Here is a 21,005-nt window from a genome sequence, read left to right on the forward strand (position 1 = left end):
CCCCCCCCCCCCCGAAAATAGCCACTTGCTAGATGTTTTTGTGTCTGGTGCATTTATCATTTTGAAAAAAAAAAAGTCCATGTGAAAAATGCACAAATTAAGCTATTGGGATGTAGGAGGAGCCAGCATTCTTACTAGACTGGCCACACAGACATCCAGGCAGAGCAGTGGGGGGCACCCTAGGGAGCACTGCAGTGGAACTTCACATAAAATGTCCTAGGTACACATCTCACTGTTACCCCAAGCCCTCCAGAACCCACCAAAAACCCGAGTCCAAAGCGTGGGGGGCCCAGGCCCCCCAGCCCCGCCATGGCTACTTCACTGCACAGAACACAAACTGTATTGCTTCTTGCTGATCGAACCTCTTAAATGAAGTTGCAAGTCGCTGTCACAGGGAAATTGATTTCTTTCTTTTATTTATTTAATTTAATTTATAACCTGCCGAACTGCATAACACACCCTACAGGAGGAACAACAAATAAAACACAGGACATGAAATTAGCTTGCTATGAAGGAATAGCATAAAAACAAACTGACTGATGGTTATTTTTCCCCAATAGGTCTATAGCAGAATAATTTTCCAGTCTGTTTCATCTTCCATTTACATGTTGCTTGGCTGATGTTAATAAATTTCATTTATTCAGAGCCATACCTCAAAGATAGGCTTGGTTGTTACAGCATTTTGGAAAAACACATGCAGCAGCCACATCTGTGGTGGCCAAGCTTTTTGCATTCCTGGCATCTGGAGTGCATTAGAGTTTACAGAGAACGATGCCACATTGTCCACTGGCAGTCCTTCCAGGGCAGGAGATTGGGAAGAGGGTCATTCCTTTCTGCACATCTGTCTGTGCCTACCCTTTCCTTGAGTCCCTGCTTCCACGGGCTCCTTATCTTCTGAAGCTTCTTCCTGCCTGCACTGCACTACACTTTCAAGATTGAAATATATAAATATTTAGGGGTGACCATTGAATCTGCTCTTTCCTTTAGCAAACAGATCTCAGATGTAGTGAAGAAATCATTGTATTTTCTACGACAGTTACATTTGGTTACAAACTCGCTAGTTCAAAACGCATTATGTCACTACATGGTATGATTACTGTAAAATTATTTATGCTGGTATAACCAAATCCAACTTGAAATGCTTACAGGCTATTCAGAACACTGCGGCCTGCATCATTTGTCGGCATCTAGATACGATAGGGCTACCCCTCTTTTGGAACGCCTTCATTGGATTCCCATTAAATTTAGAATAACATTTAAAATCCTTACACTAACCTGTAAAGCACTTCATACTGCCAACCCCATCCTATTTTGCAGGCCTTGACCATCCCTTACACACTTGCCCATACTCTCCGTTCATTAACCAATAATAGACTGGCCCTTGTCCTGACCTTTGAAGGCAAGATGGGAATCCACTCGCTCATCAGCTTTCTATTTTTTTTTATCCCCAGCATTATTGAATTTGTTGCCTAAGCCTATTAGACCTGGAGGAATCATATTCTCATTTTTGGGTAGTGCTTAAAACACACCTACTACCAATCAATTTTCATCACTGACTGAGTTTTTTATTTATTTTATAATGTTATATTTGTATCCACATTTCCCCACCTATTTACAGCTCAATGTGGCTTACATGGTACCGTAGAGGCGATCGCCAGTACCGGTTTGAACAAATACATAGTGAGGTTGTGATAGAGTTCATGTGTGACAAACACATTGGGAATCGTAAGGAGGAAGAGTGATGTCCAGTTCTAGCTTTGGTTTCGTTAAGTCGCAGGGTTAAGGCATTTAAGTTGGCTCGTTAGGGTATGCCTTTTTGAACAAGTTAGTTTTTAGTAGTTTTCCGGAAGTTTAGGTGGTCATATGGTTTTGACTGGCTGACTACACAGGGTCTTTAGTAGTTTTTAATTGTTGATGTCATTATTTGATGGTGTGGTTTGTTGTTTAAGTTGATTGATTTAACCTTTTAGTGTGAAACTTTTGTCTGGCTTCTATCCTATTTTAAATGTAGTTTCTAAATAGTTTTTATTTATGTGTATTTTATTGTATCACTTTTACCATACAGAAATTAATACTCTTTCAAAAGGGTATGGGAAGGTGAAGAATTCATCAGCTCCAACCCTGCTGGTTGATCCCCACTAGTTTCAACTTACTCATCATAGCCCTAGTGAGGATTCATAAGTGTAGCAGTCATATTTATCTTGAAGAAAACTGGATTTTTGGAAAGTTTCTGAATGGCTTTTATTTGGCCAGCAAGTGGATTATCCCCCCCATCCCTCCCCACACAATTTACACATGAGCCTTGAAGACAATGTACATTCTCCCCTGTTTATGGTTTTGATTAATTCTTCTGTCAGTACAATGAAGCTATCACAACCTGCAAAAGAATCCTGAATGAAATAGGAAAAAGAGCCAGGATAAAAATGTGCATTGATTAAACTAAAGTCTTATATTGGATATTTATGTGTGTGTGTGTTTTTTTTTTCTGTAAGTGGGGGTAAAAATTTAAAAAATAAATGCATGTCTCATTAAAACCATTAGCCTTGTGTATGTATGCATTCTTATTTATTGGAAATGGACTGCCTGTGATTCCCATACTTTTGTACACTTGTAGAACTTGTGTCTTTTGCTGCTTTCAAGAGTCTGGAATGATTATAGGAGTGAGATCACTACCTGACACGGAGGGGCATTTTTGAAAGAAACCTCTATGTTTGGATTTGGATGTCTTTGTAAAACGTCCAAATCCGGGGGCGGGGAAACAGCGCATTTTCGAAAAAAAGATGGATGTCTATCTTCATTTCAAAAATACCAAGGGTGTCCTGTGATTTGCACGTCCTTGTTTTGGTCCATTTTCGAACAAAAAAACATCCAAATGCAAGACGTCCAAAACAGAGGAGGAGTGGCTTAATGGTTAGTGCAGTGGGCTTTGATCCTGGCAACATGGGTTCAATAATTCCCACTGCTGCTCCCTGAGACTTTGGGCAAGTCAAATACAGAAAGGGCATTTTTGGATATGACATTTAAGTCTGATTTTGGACGTTTTTTGTAAAACGTCCAAACTCAGAACAGGAAAGTTCATTTTCTACAAAAAAAGAGTCTCTCTTTCCTTTTGAAAGTGCTGTTTGGAAAAATGTTTTGTCATTTGGGGGAGGAAGGGGAGGTGATCCCCAAGTCCCTCCAGTGGTCATCTGGTCATTTGGGGCACCTCTTGTGTGGAGTAGAGGAGTAGCCTAGTGGTTAGTGCAGCAGACTTTGATCCTGAGGAAGTGGGTTCAATTCCCAGTGTAGTTATTTGTTATAAAAACAGGTCTAGCTCAAACATCTAAGTTTTAGTCTTGGACGTCTTTGTTTTGTTCCATTATCGCTGAAAGACGTCCATGTCTTAGGAACGCCCAAGTCCCGCCTTGAACAGACCCCTGGCACACCCCCTTGAGGATTTGGACATCCTACTTATGTCAAAAGATGGATGTCCATCTCTTTCGAAAACGAGCCTGATGGTGTGTTGAACTTTGCATGCCAGCAAGATGGGAGTGCTATTGAAACAATTTAGAATATCCTAGGTTCCTCTGGTCCAAAAAAATACAAATAATCCTGAGTTTACTTTTCAGGATGTATTCATGCTTTACATCAGGTTGCATGACCTGCGTACAGCTCGGTCAGGGGTCCTTTTACTAAGATGCACTGAAAATGGCCTACAGTAGTGTAGGTGCAGGTTTTGGGTGCATGCAGATCCATTTTTCAGCGTGCCTGTAAAAAATGCCTTTTAAAATTTTTGCTGAAAAAAGGACGTGCAGCAAAATAAAATTGGTGCGCGTCCCGTTGGGTTTGAGACCTTACCGCCAGCCATTGACTTAGTGGTAAGGTCTCTTGCGTTAACCATTCACTAATTGCCTACGCACATCAAGTCAGAGATACCGCCCAACATGGGGAAGCAACTGTTTGACTTGGGATTTGTAGCGTGGAATGTTGCCACGATTTGGGTTTTTGCCAGGTACTTGTGACCTGGCTTGGCCAGTATTGGAAACAGGATACCCAGTACCCAGTATGGCTACTCTTATGTTCTTATGTGTACAATCTGCTGCTTTGCCAGCAGCAGCATAACCAGACTGCCAATTTTGGGTGGGCCTTGGCCCAAAGTGGGTGGGCACAAAATTTTCTCTCCACCCCTGTCTCCTGCTCTCTGCCACCTCCATGTCACCCTGGCACTCTTCCTACTCAGAATACCTTAGCTGGTGGGGTCCCCAAGCCCTGCCAGCTGAGCACCTCCTCCTCTGACAACCAGAACCCCCCCCCCCCCCCCACCAAGCTTGGTAGTTGGTGGCACAATGAGCATGCACTGCATACTGGTGGTAGCAGTCCAGGGACATTGCTGCCAATTGCAGAGATTAGGAGTTCTGGCCACTGGTGGGTGGACCTGAGCCCAAAGTGGGTTGGCCCTTGCCCCCACCCATGGTTACACCACTGTTTGCCAGTACAGACCACAATGGACAAAAACTGCGTCCTTGAACTTTTCCTAGCCTACGGAACCACTGATCAGGATTTTCTCTGTGGGTGTCCATGGAAGAAATGGTCTTGCTGCAGCCAGCAAGGTTTCAGCTTTTCCTTTAGCAGCAGCCAGACCCGAGAGAGGGGCACAGCAGAAGCCTTTTTTTCCCTCCTTCACCCTGTTCTTGACGGATATAATAAGTGTGCTGATGAGAAACCGTTTACTTTGATTGAGCAGCTGTATATTTTGCTAGGTATACTCATTGAAACCAGCTCAGGAGCAGGTAGCATCTACTGAGAATGCCATGGCAACTGAGAGACCATATGCCTTGAAAACTACCAAACGTGTACGCTGGTCTCTGTTAATAATGCTCCTGGGAACCAAGGTTCAAATGATGCTATTTTAACAGTATGAAAGGAGAAAATTCGATATGCTCAGAGATCTGCTCTACCAGGGCAGAAGTAAGCATACAGATTTCATTCTATGTGCATTTTGTAATAGATGCAAACTGAAAACATTGTATCAGCATTAAGTTATTGAGGGTAATAGAGCACATTCTCTACAATCTCCAGTACAAGTGCGGTTTATATCCAAACTTAAAAATATATCTCAAATCCATTATTCTGCTTATGTCTTTGAGCTTTACCAATGCTTGGTCTCTCCCCTGTAATTTCCCTTTGCCTGCGATCTTTAACCAGTACTATGCACACCACCACAATAATCTCACCTGTCCATTTCTGCTCCTCTCGTGTCTGTTCTGGAAAGGGGCAGTTTAGTGGATTCAATACAAAATTACTAATTCAAAAAAAAATATATAGGAGTTCATGTTTATTCTATATTGACTAATCATGATGATGGGAGACGTTTCTGGATTCCACCAGAAGGGAGGACACAATTTATCCTGGATCACCAACTACAAGTGACATCAGATGCAATATTGGGGGGGGGGGGGGGGGGGTGGGTTCCACAGGTGATGCTACAGGGTGGCAAGCATTATCCTCCCAAAAATGGCTAGCCACTAGAGTTTCAGCCATTGGATCAGGTCTGGGGGAACCTAAACCCCTGACTGAACTGTTGGTTCACTGTACTGGTATTATCTGCGTTGGCCTGATTCTCACCCCATGCAGGTGCAACACTGTCGGCAGCCATCTCCTGCTGCTGACAGACCAGTCTAGTGATAAGAACTAGAAAAATCTCACAGTTTTTAGCACGAGAATGGTTCTTCAGCAGCAGAAGATAATGTTTTATTAATGTTTCTCCTGTTGCCAACCAGGGTTAAGGCTGTATGCTGAAGCGGTGATGAAAAATCGGAGTCAGATCATTCTGGTCTCGGAGAAGTATCTAATGGATGTGGGAGGGGTTGCAAGAAAGAATGGAAGGGACTAACAAGGAGGAAAGGAGTAAAACCTCCAAAGGGACTGAGGGAGGAAGTGAAAGAAGAGCAGGATGGATGAATACAGGGATGAAGTGGGTGAGAAGGGAGGGAGGAAGGAAAGTGCTTCTAATGGATTGGCGAGTGTGTGTGTGGGGGGGGGGGGGGGGAGAAAAGAGCATCTCAAATGGGGTGGAAAGCTGCCAGAGAGGGGAGGGAAGTCTCTAGTGAGAAAAGGGTACAAGAATGGAGAGAACAAAAAAGGAAAGAATAGAGCCGAGAGAGAGACAGTAGGGTGAAACAGGGGAAGATGAATATCGAGAGAGAAGGAGAGAAAGGAAGGGCCTTTTGCATGTCTCTGGAGGGAAGGGTGGAGAGATGGTGTGAAGGTGTGGGGCATAGGAAACAGTTTTAAAGCAATGGGACTATGGAAAGTGTATTCACAGAGACAGTAGTGGATGCTTGGAATGCCCTCCCGCGGGAGGTGGTGGAAATGAAAACGGTAACAGAATTCAAACATGCGTGGGATAAGCATAAAGGAATCATGTGCAGAAGGAAATGGATCCTCAGGAGCTTAGTCAAGATCGGGAGGCAGGGCTGGTGGTTGGGAGGCAGGGATAGTGCTGGGCAGACTTATACGGTCTGTGCCAGAGCCGGTGGTTGGGAGGCGGGGCTGGTGGTTGGGAGGCGGGGATAGTGCTGGGCAGACTTATATGGTCTGTGCCAGAGCCGGTGGTTGGGAGGCGGGGATAGTGCTTGGCAGACTTATACGGTCTGTGCCAGAGCCGGTGGTTGGGAGGCGGGGCTGGTGGTTGGGAGGCAGGGATAGTGCTGGGGCAGACTTATACGGTCTGTGCCAGAGCCGGTGGGTTGGAAGGCGGGATAGTGCTGGGCAGACTTATACGGTCTGTGCCCTGAAGAGCACAGGTACAAATCAAAGTAGAGTATACACAAAAAGTAGCACATATGAGTTATCTTGTTGGGCAGACTGGATGGACCGTGCAGGTCTTTTTCTGCCGTCATCTACTATGTTACTATGAATGGGACTGAGGATACATTAAGAGGATAAGATGGATCGGGATTAGGATAAAGGAGAAAGGGTCTACATGTCCGGAAGGGTAGACTTAGAGACAAGGAATGGGGGTTGGTGAAGGAATGATAGTAAAAAAAAAAAAGGTAGATGAGAGATCAAGAGGGGGTGAGTATGGAGGATGGAAATGGGAGACTAGGGAATAAGTGAAAGACAGAGGAAAGAGAGGCAGGGGAAAACAGAAAGGCCGGGGAGGGGATAAAAGTAGGAGATAGGAAGCTAGTAGTAGGGGAGAAGTAAAAAGAAGGAGACTAGGGAAAGGAGGGTGAGAGTATAGAATACCTAGTGAATACAACCAGTTAAGCAGGATTTCATGATGAATTGTATCAAAGGCTGCAGAGACATCTGAAAATATCATTAGATATTCCTCACCTCGATCAAAGCCAGCATGAATTGAATCTAATAAAGAAAAAAGCAATGTTTCAGTTGAATTCTTAGCTGTAAAGCCATATTGAAGTGTATCAATCAACTCATTCTGTTTAAGAAAAGCTTGCAATTTGTCTAACACAAGCTTTTCTAAGGTCTTTGCTAAAGATTTTAAAGAGAAGGATAGGCCGATAATTCACAACCTGCCTTGAGTTGAGGGTACTACCTTTCAATAAAGGGCGAACAGATGCCTTTTTTAAAACCTCAGGCACTTTCCCTTTGGCTAAAATTTGTTCATTATGATGGTCAAAAGATCTAACAGATCATTTTTTTTAAAGAATTAATAATCTTTGGAGAACACTTATCCAATGGACAGTAAGAAGGGTTTACCCTACTCAACACAGACTTTACCTGCTCTTTAGAAATTACAGAAAAAAACCCATCCATTGATTTTTCAAAACACAGGGTTGTTCAATGGAAAGAGTGGTATTATCAAAAGAATTTGCGATCTTGACCACTTTCTTTTGAAAGAAATGTCCAAATTCTTGACACGATATATCACACCGAGACATCATGGCTGATACTGAAATTACATTTTGAACTGTTCTAAATAATTCATATGAGGATGCAGAAGCTTTAGCAATAGTCTCTTCATAATAGCACTTTTTTGAGTTCAATGTCTCCTGCTGATAAGTATTTAACTGTTCTATATTCTGACATATGATAGGAATTGGGATATTTACACCATTCTCATTCTTTTCTTGTGAGCAATTGTTTCAACAGTCTCAATTCGTCAGCAAACTAAGGGGTGATTTTTTTTCCATACACAAGTAAAAGACTTTGAAGACTTCAAAGGGGCAACTTGGTGTAAAACATTCGACTTCGGGGTCATACCAACGAGTAACTGCATCTGAAGCAGGCAATGCATCTAAATTAGCCAGCTTTGGCAACCGAATAGCTTTTTAATTTTACAAGCTCAATCTCACTCTGCACAGTTTTGATCTGATTAAACACACAATCTGGGGATTTGTTCACCATAGGAACTGAAAGAGATATCAAAACTGTCCACTCTGCAGACTTCACTTACCTAGGAACCAAATGGTGGAACTCCTTACCACCCAAAATAAGAAATATACAGGAATATACCAGATTCCGCGAAATCCTCAAATCATTTCTATTCAAACAAACCCTCACAAAAAACAACCATGTCTCAAACAATTAATTATTACCTGAATTGGTTATTACTGTATTTACCATTAACTTTTAACTTTCTCTTTGCTTCATGTACAATTTCTCGTTCATAATAGATTTTCTAAATGTTAAATATCCATAGCTATCCTAGTATGTTTATGATACTGTATTGTAGAATTGGATTCTTACAACAAATTACTTTCTTATGGATTATTCTTTGTTATATATTCAATACTGCTTATTGTAAGCCACATTGAACTCAAACTTGTTTGGGATACTGTGGGATATAAATGGCACAAATAAATAAATCAAATAATGGACTGACTGGCGTCTGAGTGGTAGTCACTGTATGATTAGTTAAAAATACCTCATCTAAAAAACATAAATCCAATAAATGCCCCAAACTATAAGAGCAAGAGAGAATCTGTGTCCAACCTTAGAAAAATCAGAAACAATTGGATCAGATGCTATTAAATCAAAATGTAAATTAAAATCACCCAATAAAATTGTATTATGTGAAGAAATATCATTAGAAAGCAAAATATCTAAAATAATAGAACTATCTGCATAAAGAACCCCAGGGGCAGTAACATAAGAAAACACGGAGCTCCAGAGAGGATAAGTACAATACTTCACACATGCCACTATTCAAGGTAGATTTCTATGCAAAGATGATTCCATGCCTCACTAAAATCAACAAACCACCTCCTTTTTTATCCACATAATATTTAACAAAAATATTATAATCCTCTGGATAAATTTGATTCATTAACATAGCATCTGCTTCGCTCAACCTTATCCTTTACCCCTCCAAAGTATGTAGGATAGCTACACCTATGATAGAGCATGAGCGTGGGGAAGGGTAAATCTGAGGATTTGTACATTAACGGTTCTCAACTCAGTCTTCAGGACCCATCAAACCAGTCTGGGTTTCAAGATATCCACAATGAATATGCATGAGATAAATTGTATGCACTTCCTCCACTTTTGGGCTCATTTTTGAAAGAGAAGGGCACCCATCTTACGACACAAATCGGGAGATGGGCGTCCTTCTCCCAGGGCCGCCCAAATCGGCATAATCGAAAGCCAATTTTGGGCACCCTCAACTGCTTTCCATCACGGGGATGACCAAAGTTCACAGGGGTGTGTCGGAAGCATAGTGAAAGCGGGACTGGGGCGTGCTTAACACATGGGCATCCTTGGCTGATAATGGAAAAAAGAAAGGCGTCCCTGACGAACACTTGGCCGACTTTACTTGGTCCTTTTTTTCTTACAACCAAGCCACAAAACTGTGCCCTAAATGACCAGATGACCACCAGAGGGAATCGGGGATGATCTCCCCCTACTCCCCCAGTGGTCACTAACCCCTCTCCCACACTAAAAAAATTTTTTTAAATATTTTTTCCAGCCTCTATGCCAGCCTCAGATATCATACCCAGCTCCATGACAGCAGTATGCAGGTCCCTGGAGCAGTTTTAGTGGGTACTGCAGTGCACTTCAGGCAGGCGGACCCAGGCCCATCCTCCCCTACCTGTTAAATTTGTGGTGGTAAATGTGAGCCCTCCAAAACCCACCAGAAACCCACTATACCCACATGTATGTGCCCCCCTTCATCCCTAAGGGCTATGGTAGTGGTATACATTTGTGGGGAGTGGTTTTTTTTGGGGGGGCTCAGCACACAAGGTAAGGGAGCTATGCACCTGGGAGCTTTTTCTGAAGTCCACTGCAGTGCCCCCTAGGGTGCCCGGCTGGTGTCCTGGCATGTGAGGGGGACCAGTGCACTACGAATGCTGGCTCCTCCCATGACCAAATGGCTTGGATTTGGTCATTTCTGAGATGGGCGTCCTCGGTTTCCATTATCGCCAAAAATTGGGGACGACCATCTCTAAGGTCAACCTAAATGTGGAGATTTGGGCGTCCCCAACCGTATTATTGAAATGAAAGATGGCTGCCCATCTTGTTTTGATAATATGGGTTTCCCCGCCCCTTTGCGGGGACGTCCTGCGAGGACGCCCTCAGGAAAACTTGGGTGCCCCGTTGGATTATGCCCCTCTTTGTGTCCCAAGGACTGGGTTGAGAACTGCTGGTGTATATGGAGAGGAGGAGTAGCCTAATGGTTAGTGTAGTGGGCTTTGATCCTGGCAACCTGGGTTTGATTCCCACTGCAGCTCCTTGTTACCTTGGGCAATTCACTTAACCCTCCATTACCTCAGGTACAAAACTTAAATTGTGACCCTGAAAAGTCAGTGCATATAATGTGTATAGCGCTGTGTATACCTGGTAGTACTATAGAAATGATTGCTAGTAGTAAGATGAAGGGTGTGAGTTTGCCACATACATATTATACAAGGATTTGTATCAGGTATGAAAATGTTTGTGCATAGACGTGGAGGGAGGAGGGTGGGTTAGAGTGGGCATGTGGGAATAGTCAATGTAGTGGTTCAATTCTCATGGATACCGTTTGAGTGGAGGAGTAGCCCAGTGGTTAGTGCAGCAGACAGCCTTTGATCCTCGGGAACTGGGCTCAGTTTCCACTGCAGCTCCATGTGACTCTGCACAAGTCACTTAACCCTCCATTGCCCCAGGTACAAATAAGTACCTGTATATACTATTGGGCTCATTTTCGAAAGAGAAGGACACCCATCTTTCGACATAAATCGGAAGATGGGCGCCCTTCTCACACGGTCGTCCAAATCGGTATAATCGAAAGCCGATTTTAGACGTCCCCAACTGCTTTCCGTCGCAGGGACAGCCAAAGTTCAAGGGGGTATATCAGAGGCGTAGCGAAGGCAGGACATGGGCGTACCTTACACTTGGACATCCTCGACCCATAATCGAAAGAAACAAGGATGTTTCTGACGAACACTTGGACGACTTTACCTGGTCGTGTTTTCCTTATGACCAAAGCACAAAAAGGTGCCCAAAATGACCAGATGACCACCGGAGAGAATTGGGGATGACCTCCCCTTACTCCCCCAGTAGTCATTAACCCCCTCCCACTCTCAAAAAATATCTTTCAAAATATTGATTGCCAGCCTCAGATGTCATACTCATGTCCATGACAGCAGTATGCAGGTCCCTGGAGCAGTTTTAGTGGGTGCAGTGCACTTCAAGCAGGTGGACCCAGGCCCATACCCACCCCCCCTACCTGTTACGTTTATGGAGGAAACAGCGAGCTCTCCAAAACCCACCAGAAACCCACTGTACCCACATCTAGGTGCCCCCTTCACCCGTAAGGGCTATGGTAGTGGTGTACAGTTCCACCTGCCTGAAGTGCACTGCAGTACCCACTAAAACTGCTCCAGGGACCTGCATACTGCTGTCATGGAGCTGGGTATGATATTTGAGGCTGGAAAAAATATTAAAAAAAATTTTTGAGGGTGGGAGGGGTTTAGTGACCACTGGGGGAGTAGGGGAAGGTCATCCCCGATTCCCTCCGGTGGCCATCTGGTCATTTACGGCACATTTTTGTGGCTTGGTTGTAAAAAAAAAGGACCAAGTAAAGTCACCTAAGTGCTCGTCAGGGACGCCTTTCTTTTTTCCATTATTGGCCGAGGACGCCCATGTGTTAAGCATGCCCCAGTCCCACCTTCGCTACACTTCTGTCACGCCCCCTGGAACTTTGGTTGTCCCCGTGACAGAAAGCAGTTGAGGGTGCCCAAAATCGGCTTTCGATTATGCTGATTTGGGCGACCCTGGGAGAAGAACGCCCATCTCTTTTGAAAATGAGCCCAATAGTAGGTTATCATGGAGGGATGTGTTCTCCTTGTTGAATACTAATCATAGGTCGGTTTCTACAGAATGAAGCACAGGGCTTTGCTTTCTCCAGAAATTATCTATTTTTCATTTACAACTACAGATTGTTTTCTTTTCCATAGGTAGCTGAAGCTTAAAGTCATCAACCCAAACATCTGTCCACAAAGGTTTATACCTGACCTGCATAGCAATTTCTACATGAGAGAAAGGAGCTGAACAATATTGTTATTATCATTATTATTACCAAATCACACAGCCATAGAAGGCCTCTACGGTAAGAGGGATTTGAATTTGGTTTGTATAACTTCTCCTGACTCATTTTGTAATACTTTCACCACTGTGAGGAACAAAAAAATCTTTCTACCTTTTAGGTATTCAAGAGTTGGATAACCATTACATTAACATTGTAATCCAGTAGATGATGACAGATAAAAGCTGAAATAACCCATTTATTCTGCATAGTAAGATGGTTAGGATTGTAATTGTTGCTCCATACAGGTTAAAGTGCTGTTTTGAGCTAAACCTCTTGCCTTTTAGGGATCCTCTTTATATATCCTACTTTTTGAATTTCATTACTGTTTTTGTATCCATCACCTCCTCCAGGAAGGCATTTTATGCATAAATTACCTTTTCGAGTTAACAAATACGAGTTTTAAATGAAAATTAATGCCTCTACCTCCATAATTCATCAACAGATGGCAGCACTGACATGCTACATGTGTTCACTTGCTCCTTGGAATCTTTTCCTTCACCTCAGTTGGCAAGAAGTATCTGTTTGAAGAGGCTGTTTTGCTATTGTGTATGAAATGGAAGCATGCAGTGAGCACTCACTGGTGTGATTTAAGCAATGTGCCATGAAAAATTTCCTAATTTGTAATTTGCTTTGCACTTGTGGTGTAGTGAAACATTAAATGCTGTAAAATGACCATTGAAGGAGTCCCTCCAACTGAAATTCACTGTCAGAAGCAGATTGTTTATGGTGATGACTATGTTGATGTGAATACTGTGCATTGCTGGGCCAGAAAATGTAAGGATTGTGGACCAGGAAGGTCTGATTTGCTGATCAAAAAGGAAGTGGATGACCCATGTCATCAACGGATGAGTCTCACATAAGAAAGGTTGACGAACTTGTAAAGGACAATCGGAGGATCACTCAAAGCATTACATTGCAACCCTGAAAACTTTGAAAGAATGATTGAGAAGAGTTCAGAAACGCAAGAAGGAAATGTTGTTGCAACATGACAATGCTAGGCCTCACACAGCGTGAAGCCCCTAGAGGCAATTGCAAAGATGGGTCTCACAGTCTTACCCCATCTGCTGTATAACCCAGGCATAGCACCATGCAATTTCCATCTTTTTTCAAAATTGAAGGAATTCCTTTGGGGACATCTGTTTGACTTGAATGAAGAGGTGGAAAGGATTATGAGCAACTGGTTGAAGAGATAAGGGACTCGATTCTATATATCACACCTAGAAAATTGGCGCTGAACCAAAATATGCCTAGGCGTATTCTATAAAGTATGCCTAAATTTATGTGTACTTTATAGACTAAGCCTAAATTTTGTGCAGTTTATAGAATATGGCGAGTACCTACCCACATGATTAAATTTAGTTGTGGGCAACTATGGCAAGTAAAATTCGGTACAAATACCGATGTCTAAATTAGGCGCAGACCGGGTGTATTCTATAACAATGAGCATAGATTTTAGAAATGCCCATGGCCCGCCCATTCCATGCCCATGGCCACATCCCCTTTTCAATTATGTGAATTAGAATTAACGCGCATCACATTATAGAATACACTTAAACAGTTGTGCGCATAATTTCTAATTAATGCCAATTGGTGTCAAGAATTGCTTGTTAAGTGGCAATTATTGGCGCTGATTTATTTATTTATTTGTTGCATTTGTATCCCACATTTTCCCACCTATTTGCAGGCTCAATGTGGCTTACATTGTTCCGTCATGACAATCGCCATTTCCGGAGTGAGAGATACAGTGGTATTACAATAAAGATCTTAATTGATATAGTAGATTGAGCAGTCAGAGGTATAAGGAGTGCATACTCGGAATAAGTGGTTGGGTGGTATTGCGTGAGTTCGTTCGTGGTAGAGGCTTGTTAACTAATTATGTCGCACTCGCAAATCTGAATATGACTGAAGAGTGGCCTAGTGGTTAGAGCACCGGTTTTGACATCCAGAGGTGGCCAGTTCACATCCCACTTCTGCTCCTTGTGATCTTGGGCAAATCACTTAACTCTCCATTGCATCAGGTACAAAGTTGGATTGTGAGCCCTCCAGGGGCAGGGAAATGCCCAGTGTACCCGAATGTAACTCACCTTGAGCTATTTACTCAAAAAGGTGTGAGCAAAATCCAAATAAGCAATAATATAGTATCCACTAAGGGACACCTCAAAGGATATGGAAATCTACATCACTGGGTCATTTCCAACCACCATACCAAAAACAAAGTCAAAATCATTCCTAATATATGCAATAATAGAATAAAGTACTGCTGTAGATAAAAGAGGAATATTGAAAATCACTTATCTTATAGTGCACTGTGTCAGAGTCACTTTTTCAAGCCTCTAAACAGAGAGTTTTATTCTCTCGCAAACTCTCATGTCGATGTCCCTTCATTTATATTGGAAATCAGCCGACCGCAGGGTTTCATCCTAAAAGACTGCATCAAGGACTCAGGTGACACCTCCAAAAAATCGAGTCTTCTTCAATTGGCTTCAAAGTACACAGGCTGTCGACCTAGGTTTTCCTGGGGCAGGTGATAAGTGATTTTTCAATATTCAATATATATTCAATATATATAGCAGTACTTTATTGTACTATTGCATATATTATGAATGATTTTGATTTTGTTTTTGGACACTTGAACACTGTTTATTGAATTTTGGTGTGTTGTTTGGAAATGACCCGGTGATGTAGATTTTCATATATATATTCACCTTTCATGTGTCCTTTGGTGTGTACTGTATGAATGATGGAACAATCCGAGGGCATTTCCTTTCTATTAATTACACATCTAAAGCTGGGCACATGCATGCATGCCAACTTACGCCCTGCTCTTAAATGACAATGTTGTGCGCAATTGCCATTACAAAATTGGCGCATAGCACCCATATTTTTGGTGCCCTTTGTAGAATCTACCCCTTAAAATCTCAAAGAAGGGCTAATAATAATAATAATAGGCTAATAGGCTAATAAATAATGAATATTGGTCTCAAATAGAGAAAACAATTTCTCTTATACTAAATTTAAAGATTTCTTTAACTTACAAAACGATAATAGCAGGAGATTTCGGCATTAACAATATATTATTACCACATATAATTAAACTACTACGTATATTGATCCAAGTGGCTATAAAATTGATATGTCAAAACTGGAAAGATTTTACAAAGTTAACCTACGAAATGTGGTGGAACTCAGTATGTCTAACAGCTAAATACGAAAAAGTAGCAGCAGAGAAATGTGGTTCCTTTATGGCATATAATAAAATTTGGTCTCCGGTGATTAAATATTCATCCAGCTAAGTAATTAATGTACAGGTACTTTTCAAACATTGGCATTAATACTATAACATCTGATATGCATGCATACTTCATACGAATATACATATATGTATATATACAGTGGTGGAAATAAGTATTTGATCCCTTGCTGATTTTGTAAGTTTGCCCACTGACAAAGACATGAGCAGCCCATAATTGAAGGGTAGGTTATTGGTAACAGTGAGAGATAGCACATCACAAATTAAATCCGGAAAATCACATTGTGGAAAGTATATGAATTTATTTGCATTCTGCAGAGGGAAATAAGTATTTAATCCCTCTGGCAAACAAGACCTAATACTTGGTGGCAAAACCCTTGTTGGCAAGCACAGCGGTCAGACGTCTTCTGTAGTTGATGATGAGGTTTGCACACATGTCAGGAGGAATTTTGGTCCACTCCTCTTTGCAGATCATCTCTAAATCATTAAGAGTTCTGGGCTGTCGCTTGGCAACTCGCAGCTTCAGCTCCCTCCATAAGTTTTCAATGGGATTAAGGTCTGGTGACTGGCTAGGCCACTCCATGACCCTAATGTGCTTCTTCCTGAGCCACTCCTTTGTTGCCTTGGCTGTATGTTTTGGGTCATTGTCGTGCTGGAAGACCCAGCCACGACCCATTTTTAAGGCCCTGGCGGAGGGAAGGAGGTTGTCACTCAGAATTGTACGGTACATGGCCCCATCCATTCTCCCATTGATGCGGTGAAGTAGTCCTGTGCCCTTAGCAGAGAAACACCCCCAAAACATAACATTTCCACCTCCATGCTTGACAGTGGGGACGGTGTTCTTTGGGTCATAGGCAGCATTTCTCTTCCTCCAAACACGGCGAGTTGAGTTCATGCCAAAGAGCTCAATTTTTGTCTCATCTGACCACAGCACCTTCTCCCAATCACTCTCGTCATCATCCAGGTGTTCACTGGCAAACTTCAGACGGGCCGTCACATGTGCCTTCCGGAGCAGGGGGACCTTGCGGGCACTGCAGGATTGCAATCCGTTATGTCATAATGTGTTACCAATGGTTTTCGTGGTGACAGTGGTCCCAGCTGCCTTGAGATCATTGACAAGTTCCCCCCTTGTAGTTGTAGGCTGATTTCTAACCTTCCTCATGATCAAGGATACCCCACGAGGTGAGATTTTGCGTGGAGCCCCAGATCTTTGTCGATTGACAGTCATTTTGTACTTCTTCCATTTTCTTACTATGGCACCAACAGTTGTCTCCTTCTCGCCCAGCGTCTTACTGATGGTTTTGTAGCCCATTCCAGCCTTGTGCAGGTGTATGATCTTGTCCCTGACATCCTTAGACAGCTCCTTGCTCTTGGCCATTTTGTAGAGGTTAGAGTCTGACTGATTCACTGAGTCTGTGGACAGGTGTCTTTCATACAGGTGACCATTGCCGACAGCTGTCTGTCATGCAGGTAACGAGTTGATTTGGAGCATCTACCTGGTCTGTAGGGGCCAGATCTCTTACTGGTTGGTGGGGGATCAAATACTTATTTCCCTCTGCAGAATGCAAATAAATTCATATACTTTCCACAATGTGATTTTCCGGATTTAATTTGTGATGTGCTATCTCTCACTGTTACCAATAACCTACCCTTCAATTATGGGCTGCTCATGTCTTTGTCAGTGGGCAAACTTACAAAATCAGCAAGGGATCAAATACTTATTTCCACCACTGTATATAGTCAGAGTACATTGACCTTTCTGTTAACTGTTATTGTCATTGGTACTAAATTTACAATATGTTATAAAATCAATAAAAAACTGATAGGCTAATAAGTATGATTTAAATGAACACAGGGATGTTTGAACTGAACTTACAAACTACATAAAATAATGTCTAGACTTCATTTTCATCCTTCTTGTTTTCCACGTTTCAGTTGGCCTTTCCATCTAGTTCTTATTGATTTTGCCCAGCTTGTTCCTGTTAGATTCGCACACGCTCTAGCTTGTGGTTTTAACTGTTGGTTTCTTTTATCTTATTGTGTTTGAGCGAATGTTTTCTTTCCTATCATATATGGCGTTCCTTTTCCTTGTTTTGATTTTACATTAACATTTTGTATTGTTAACCGCTTTGACCTATCGTGATGTAAAGGCGGTATATCAAGTTTTAAATAAATATAAACATAAACCTAGTGTTGATCTGATTTTCCAGGTTGGTCTCTTGCTCCTCTCCCTTCCTACAGGTTGCCAGTAACTCCTCTCTTTGTGCTCCCTCCCTGCAAAGCTGTGTGGTGCTCACAGGTCAGTGTCGGGGATGGGAGGAGGAAAGAGATGGTAATGTAAGCAAGACGCAATGGAAGGGAGGGGCCTGCAAGGCCAGAGGTGGAATTCCCAGACTCTTGAGGGCCAATATTTGGACATTGATGAGGGAAAAGTGGAAATGCTAAACCAATACTTCTGTTTGATGTTCATGGAAGAAAAGATCTGTAGATGATTGACAAGGATACATATGAGGATGGCTTAGATATCAAACCACTTACTGAAGACAGTGTTATGATCAGCTTGTAAAAATGAAAGTGGATAAAGCCATGGGACCTAATGAGATACATCCCAGGATAACAAAGGAGCTCAGAGATGTGTTTAATAGGTCGTTAGAATGGGGGATGTTCTGCGGGATTGAAGAAAGACTGATGTGGTCCCTCTTCATAAAAGTGGGAACAAAGAAGAGATGAGAAACTACAGACTAATAAAAAGTGGAAAAGATAATGGAGATACTGCTGAAGAAAAGGATAGTGAACTTTCTGTAGGCCAATGGGGTTCAAGATCCAAGGCAACATGATTGATTTCTTTGACGGGGTGACAAAAGAACTGAATTGAGCAGCTGTACTGTATGTGGTCTACTTAGATTTTGGCAAAGCCTTTGATACTGTTCCTCATAGGAGGCTCAGAAATAAATTGAGCAGCTTGAGGATTGGATGCGAAGTGGTAAACTAGATCAGGAATTGGTTGACCAACAGACAACAGAAGGTGGTGGTAAATGAAAGTTGCTTGGAAGAAAGAAAGATGAGTAGGGGAGAGCCTCAGGGATCCATCCTGGGGCTGATTCTGTCTGATCAATAATTTTGTGAATAATACTGTTGAATGTGCAGAAGGCAAAGTATGCTTTTTTGCCTATGATGCAAAGATTGGCATCACAGCGGACATCTTGAAAGGAGATGAAGGTAGCGATGAGCAGCCCAAAAATTGTCCCCATGTCACTTGCAGCATTTTTTTGGTTTTCGTTAATCTTCATTTTGGTTTGGGGCAACTTCGTTACGAGTGTGCACTTTTTCCAAGTAAAGTGCACCTTTTCTGAAAGAAGGCACTCTTATTGCCATATGAACCCCTCCCCCCCCCCACACACAAAATGTCATGTTTTTGTCATCTTGCTTTCATTTTCATTTGTTAACAAATGTGAAGAAACGTAGATCGATGAATTTGGGGTGCAGAAACCCAATAGAGCTGTATACTTTAGGAGCTGAGAGACTGATATGTATGGAGCAGGAAATAGACCTTAGTATGATAGTGTCTGAGGGTCTGAAGGTGGTGAAACAATATGATAAAACAATGGCCAAGGCCAGAAAGATGCTTGACTACATAGAGAGGGGCATAATCTGCAGAAAAGGAGGTGATAATGCCCTTGTATAAGTGGTTAGTGAATCTCCTCTTGGAATATTGTGTTCAGCTTCAGAGGCCATATCTTGCCAAAGACATAGCTTCAAAGTGGTGCAGAGGAAAATGACCAAAGGGTGTGGGGTCTCTGCCAGAAAACATATGAGAACAGACTTGATTTATACACCCTCGAGAAGAGGAAGGAGAGAGGCGATATGACACAGGTGTTCAAATACTTGTAAGATATAAATGAACAAAGAAAGCTTTTCCAAAAAAGGAGAGACTATAAGTCAGGAAATGAAGCTGCAAGGGTAGAAATTGAAAAAGCAACATTAGGAAATACTTTTTCAAGAAGAGGATGCTGGGTGCCTGGAATTATCTTCAAAAAGGCGTTGGATATACACAGAGGATCCAGGAGAAAGGGATAGACGTATAGAGTATTTCTATTCAAGTAAAACATAACTGACTCACAAAAAATTGAAGAAAAAAAGAGCGAGAGGGGGGAGGGGTAAGCACTGAGCAGTAGGTTCAACTCTGGGAAGATTGGATGGTCCAGGCTCAGGCCCACCCAACAATAGCACAAGTTTAGCGGTAGCAGGTGGGGATCCCAAGCTCTGCCAGCTGAAGACTTTTCACAATAGGGGCACCACCAGCTGAGATATTTTTTTGCTGGTGGTGGTAGTGTGGGGAGGGGGGAGAGAACACTTGGTGCCCACCCACTTCTTGCCTAGGCCTACCCAAAATCTGTCATCTGGCTACGCCCGGCAAGCTGGTCTTTAACTGCTGTCATTTGACGTTACTCTAGTCTATCCTACCCATGCAGCAACCTGAAGCCTTCTGGTTCATGTGCGATGCCAGTATGCAAATTCTGTGCTCACGGTCGAACCATTAACGCACACGGAGTAGCTATGATGACTGATGGTGTAAGTGCACGATCGGTAGCCTGCATACACACGGTTAACTCACATTGGATAGTCCCAGAAATGAAGGGTGCCGTTGCCAGGCCACTGTCAGTGCTGCCTCTCGCTTAACTTTGTGCATTGTCTCTATGTGCACAGCTGTCTCTTGTTCTTTTTGCCTGGCTTTCGGGTGACCCGTGCACACCGGTGGGGGGGGGGGGGGTCATTTGCATAATTGGGCTGGCGTTTGAATGGCAGCTTCATTGCAAACAGAGTCTAAAACTAGCCCCACTCCCCCCCCCCCCCCCCCACATCATCCGGCAGTTCTGAGCAGACAGAGAAGCAGGGGAGGAGAGCATGCCCTATATGTGGGCAGGGGAAGGGGTGCTGCTGGATGGCAGAGATTATGAGGTGGGGGGGGGGGGTTGGTTGGGGATGGTGATGAATGATGATGATAGAGTTGCAAGACTAAGTGCCCCCTCTGGCGTCCAATGTGCACGAGCCTCTCCCCCTCTCCATCAGTTTGCTTGAGAGTTACATACGCAGGTTTTCAGCAGGAGCATCGTCGCTTGTTTTCTGTGTCTCAGCTTACTGCTAGCAAAGGAGGCGGAAAGCCTTGCAAGTCAGAGAAAGCGGAGTTCACGGTCCCCGGAGGGAGAAGGAAAGGGTGGTGGAGGGGGGGTTGGATGGATG

The sequence above is a fragment of the Microcaecilia unicolor genome, chromosome 13 (assembly GCF_901765095.1).
Source record: "Microcaecilia unicolor chromosome 13, aMicUni1.1, whole genome shotgun sequence".
Classification (NCBI taxonomy): Eukaryota; Metazoa; Chordata; class Amphibia; order Gymnophiona; family Siphonopidae; genus Microcaecilia; species Microcaecilia unicolor.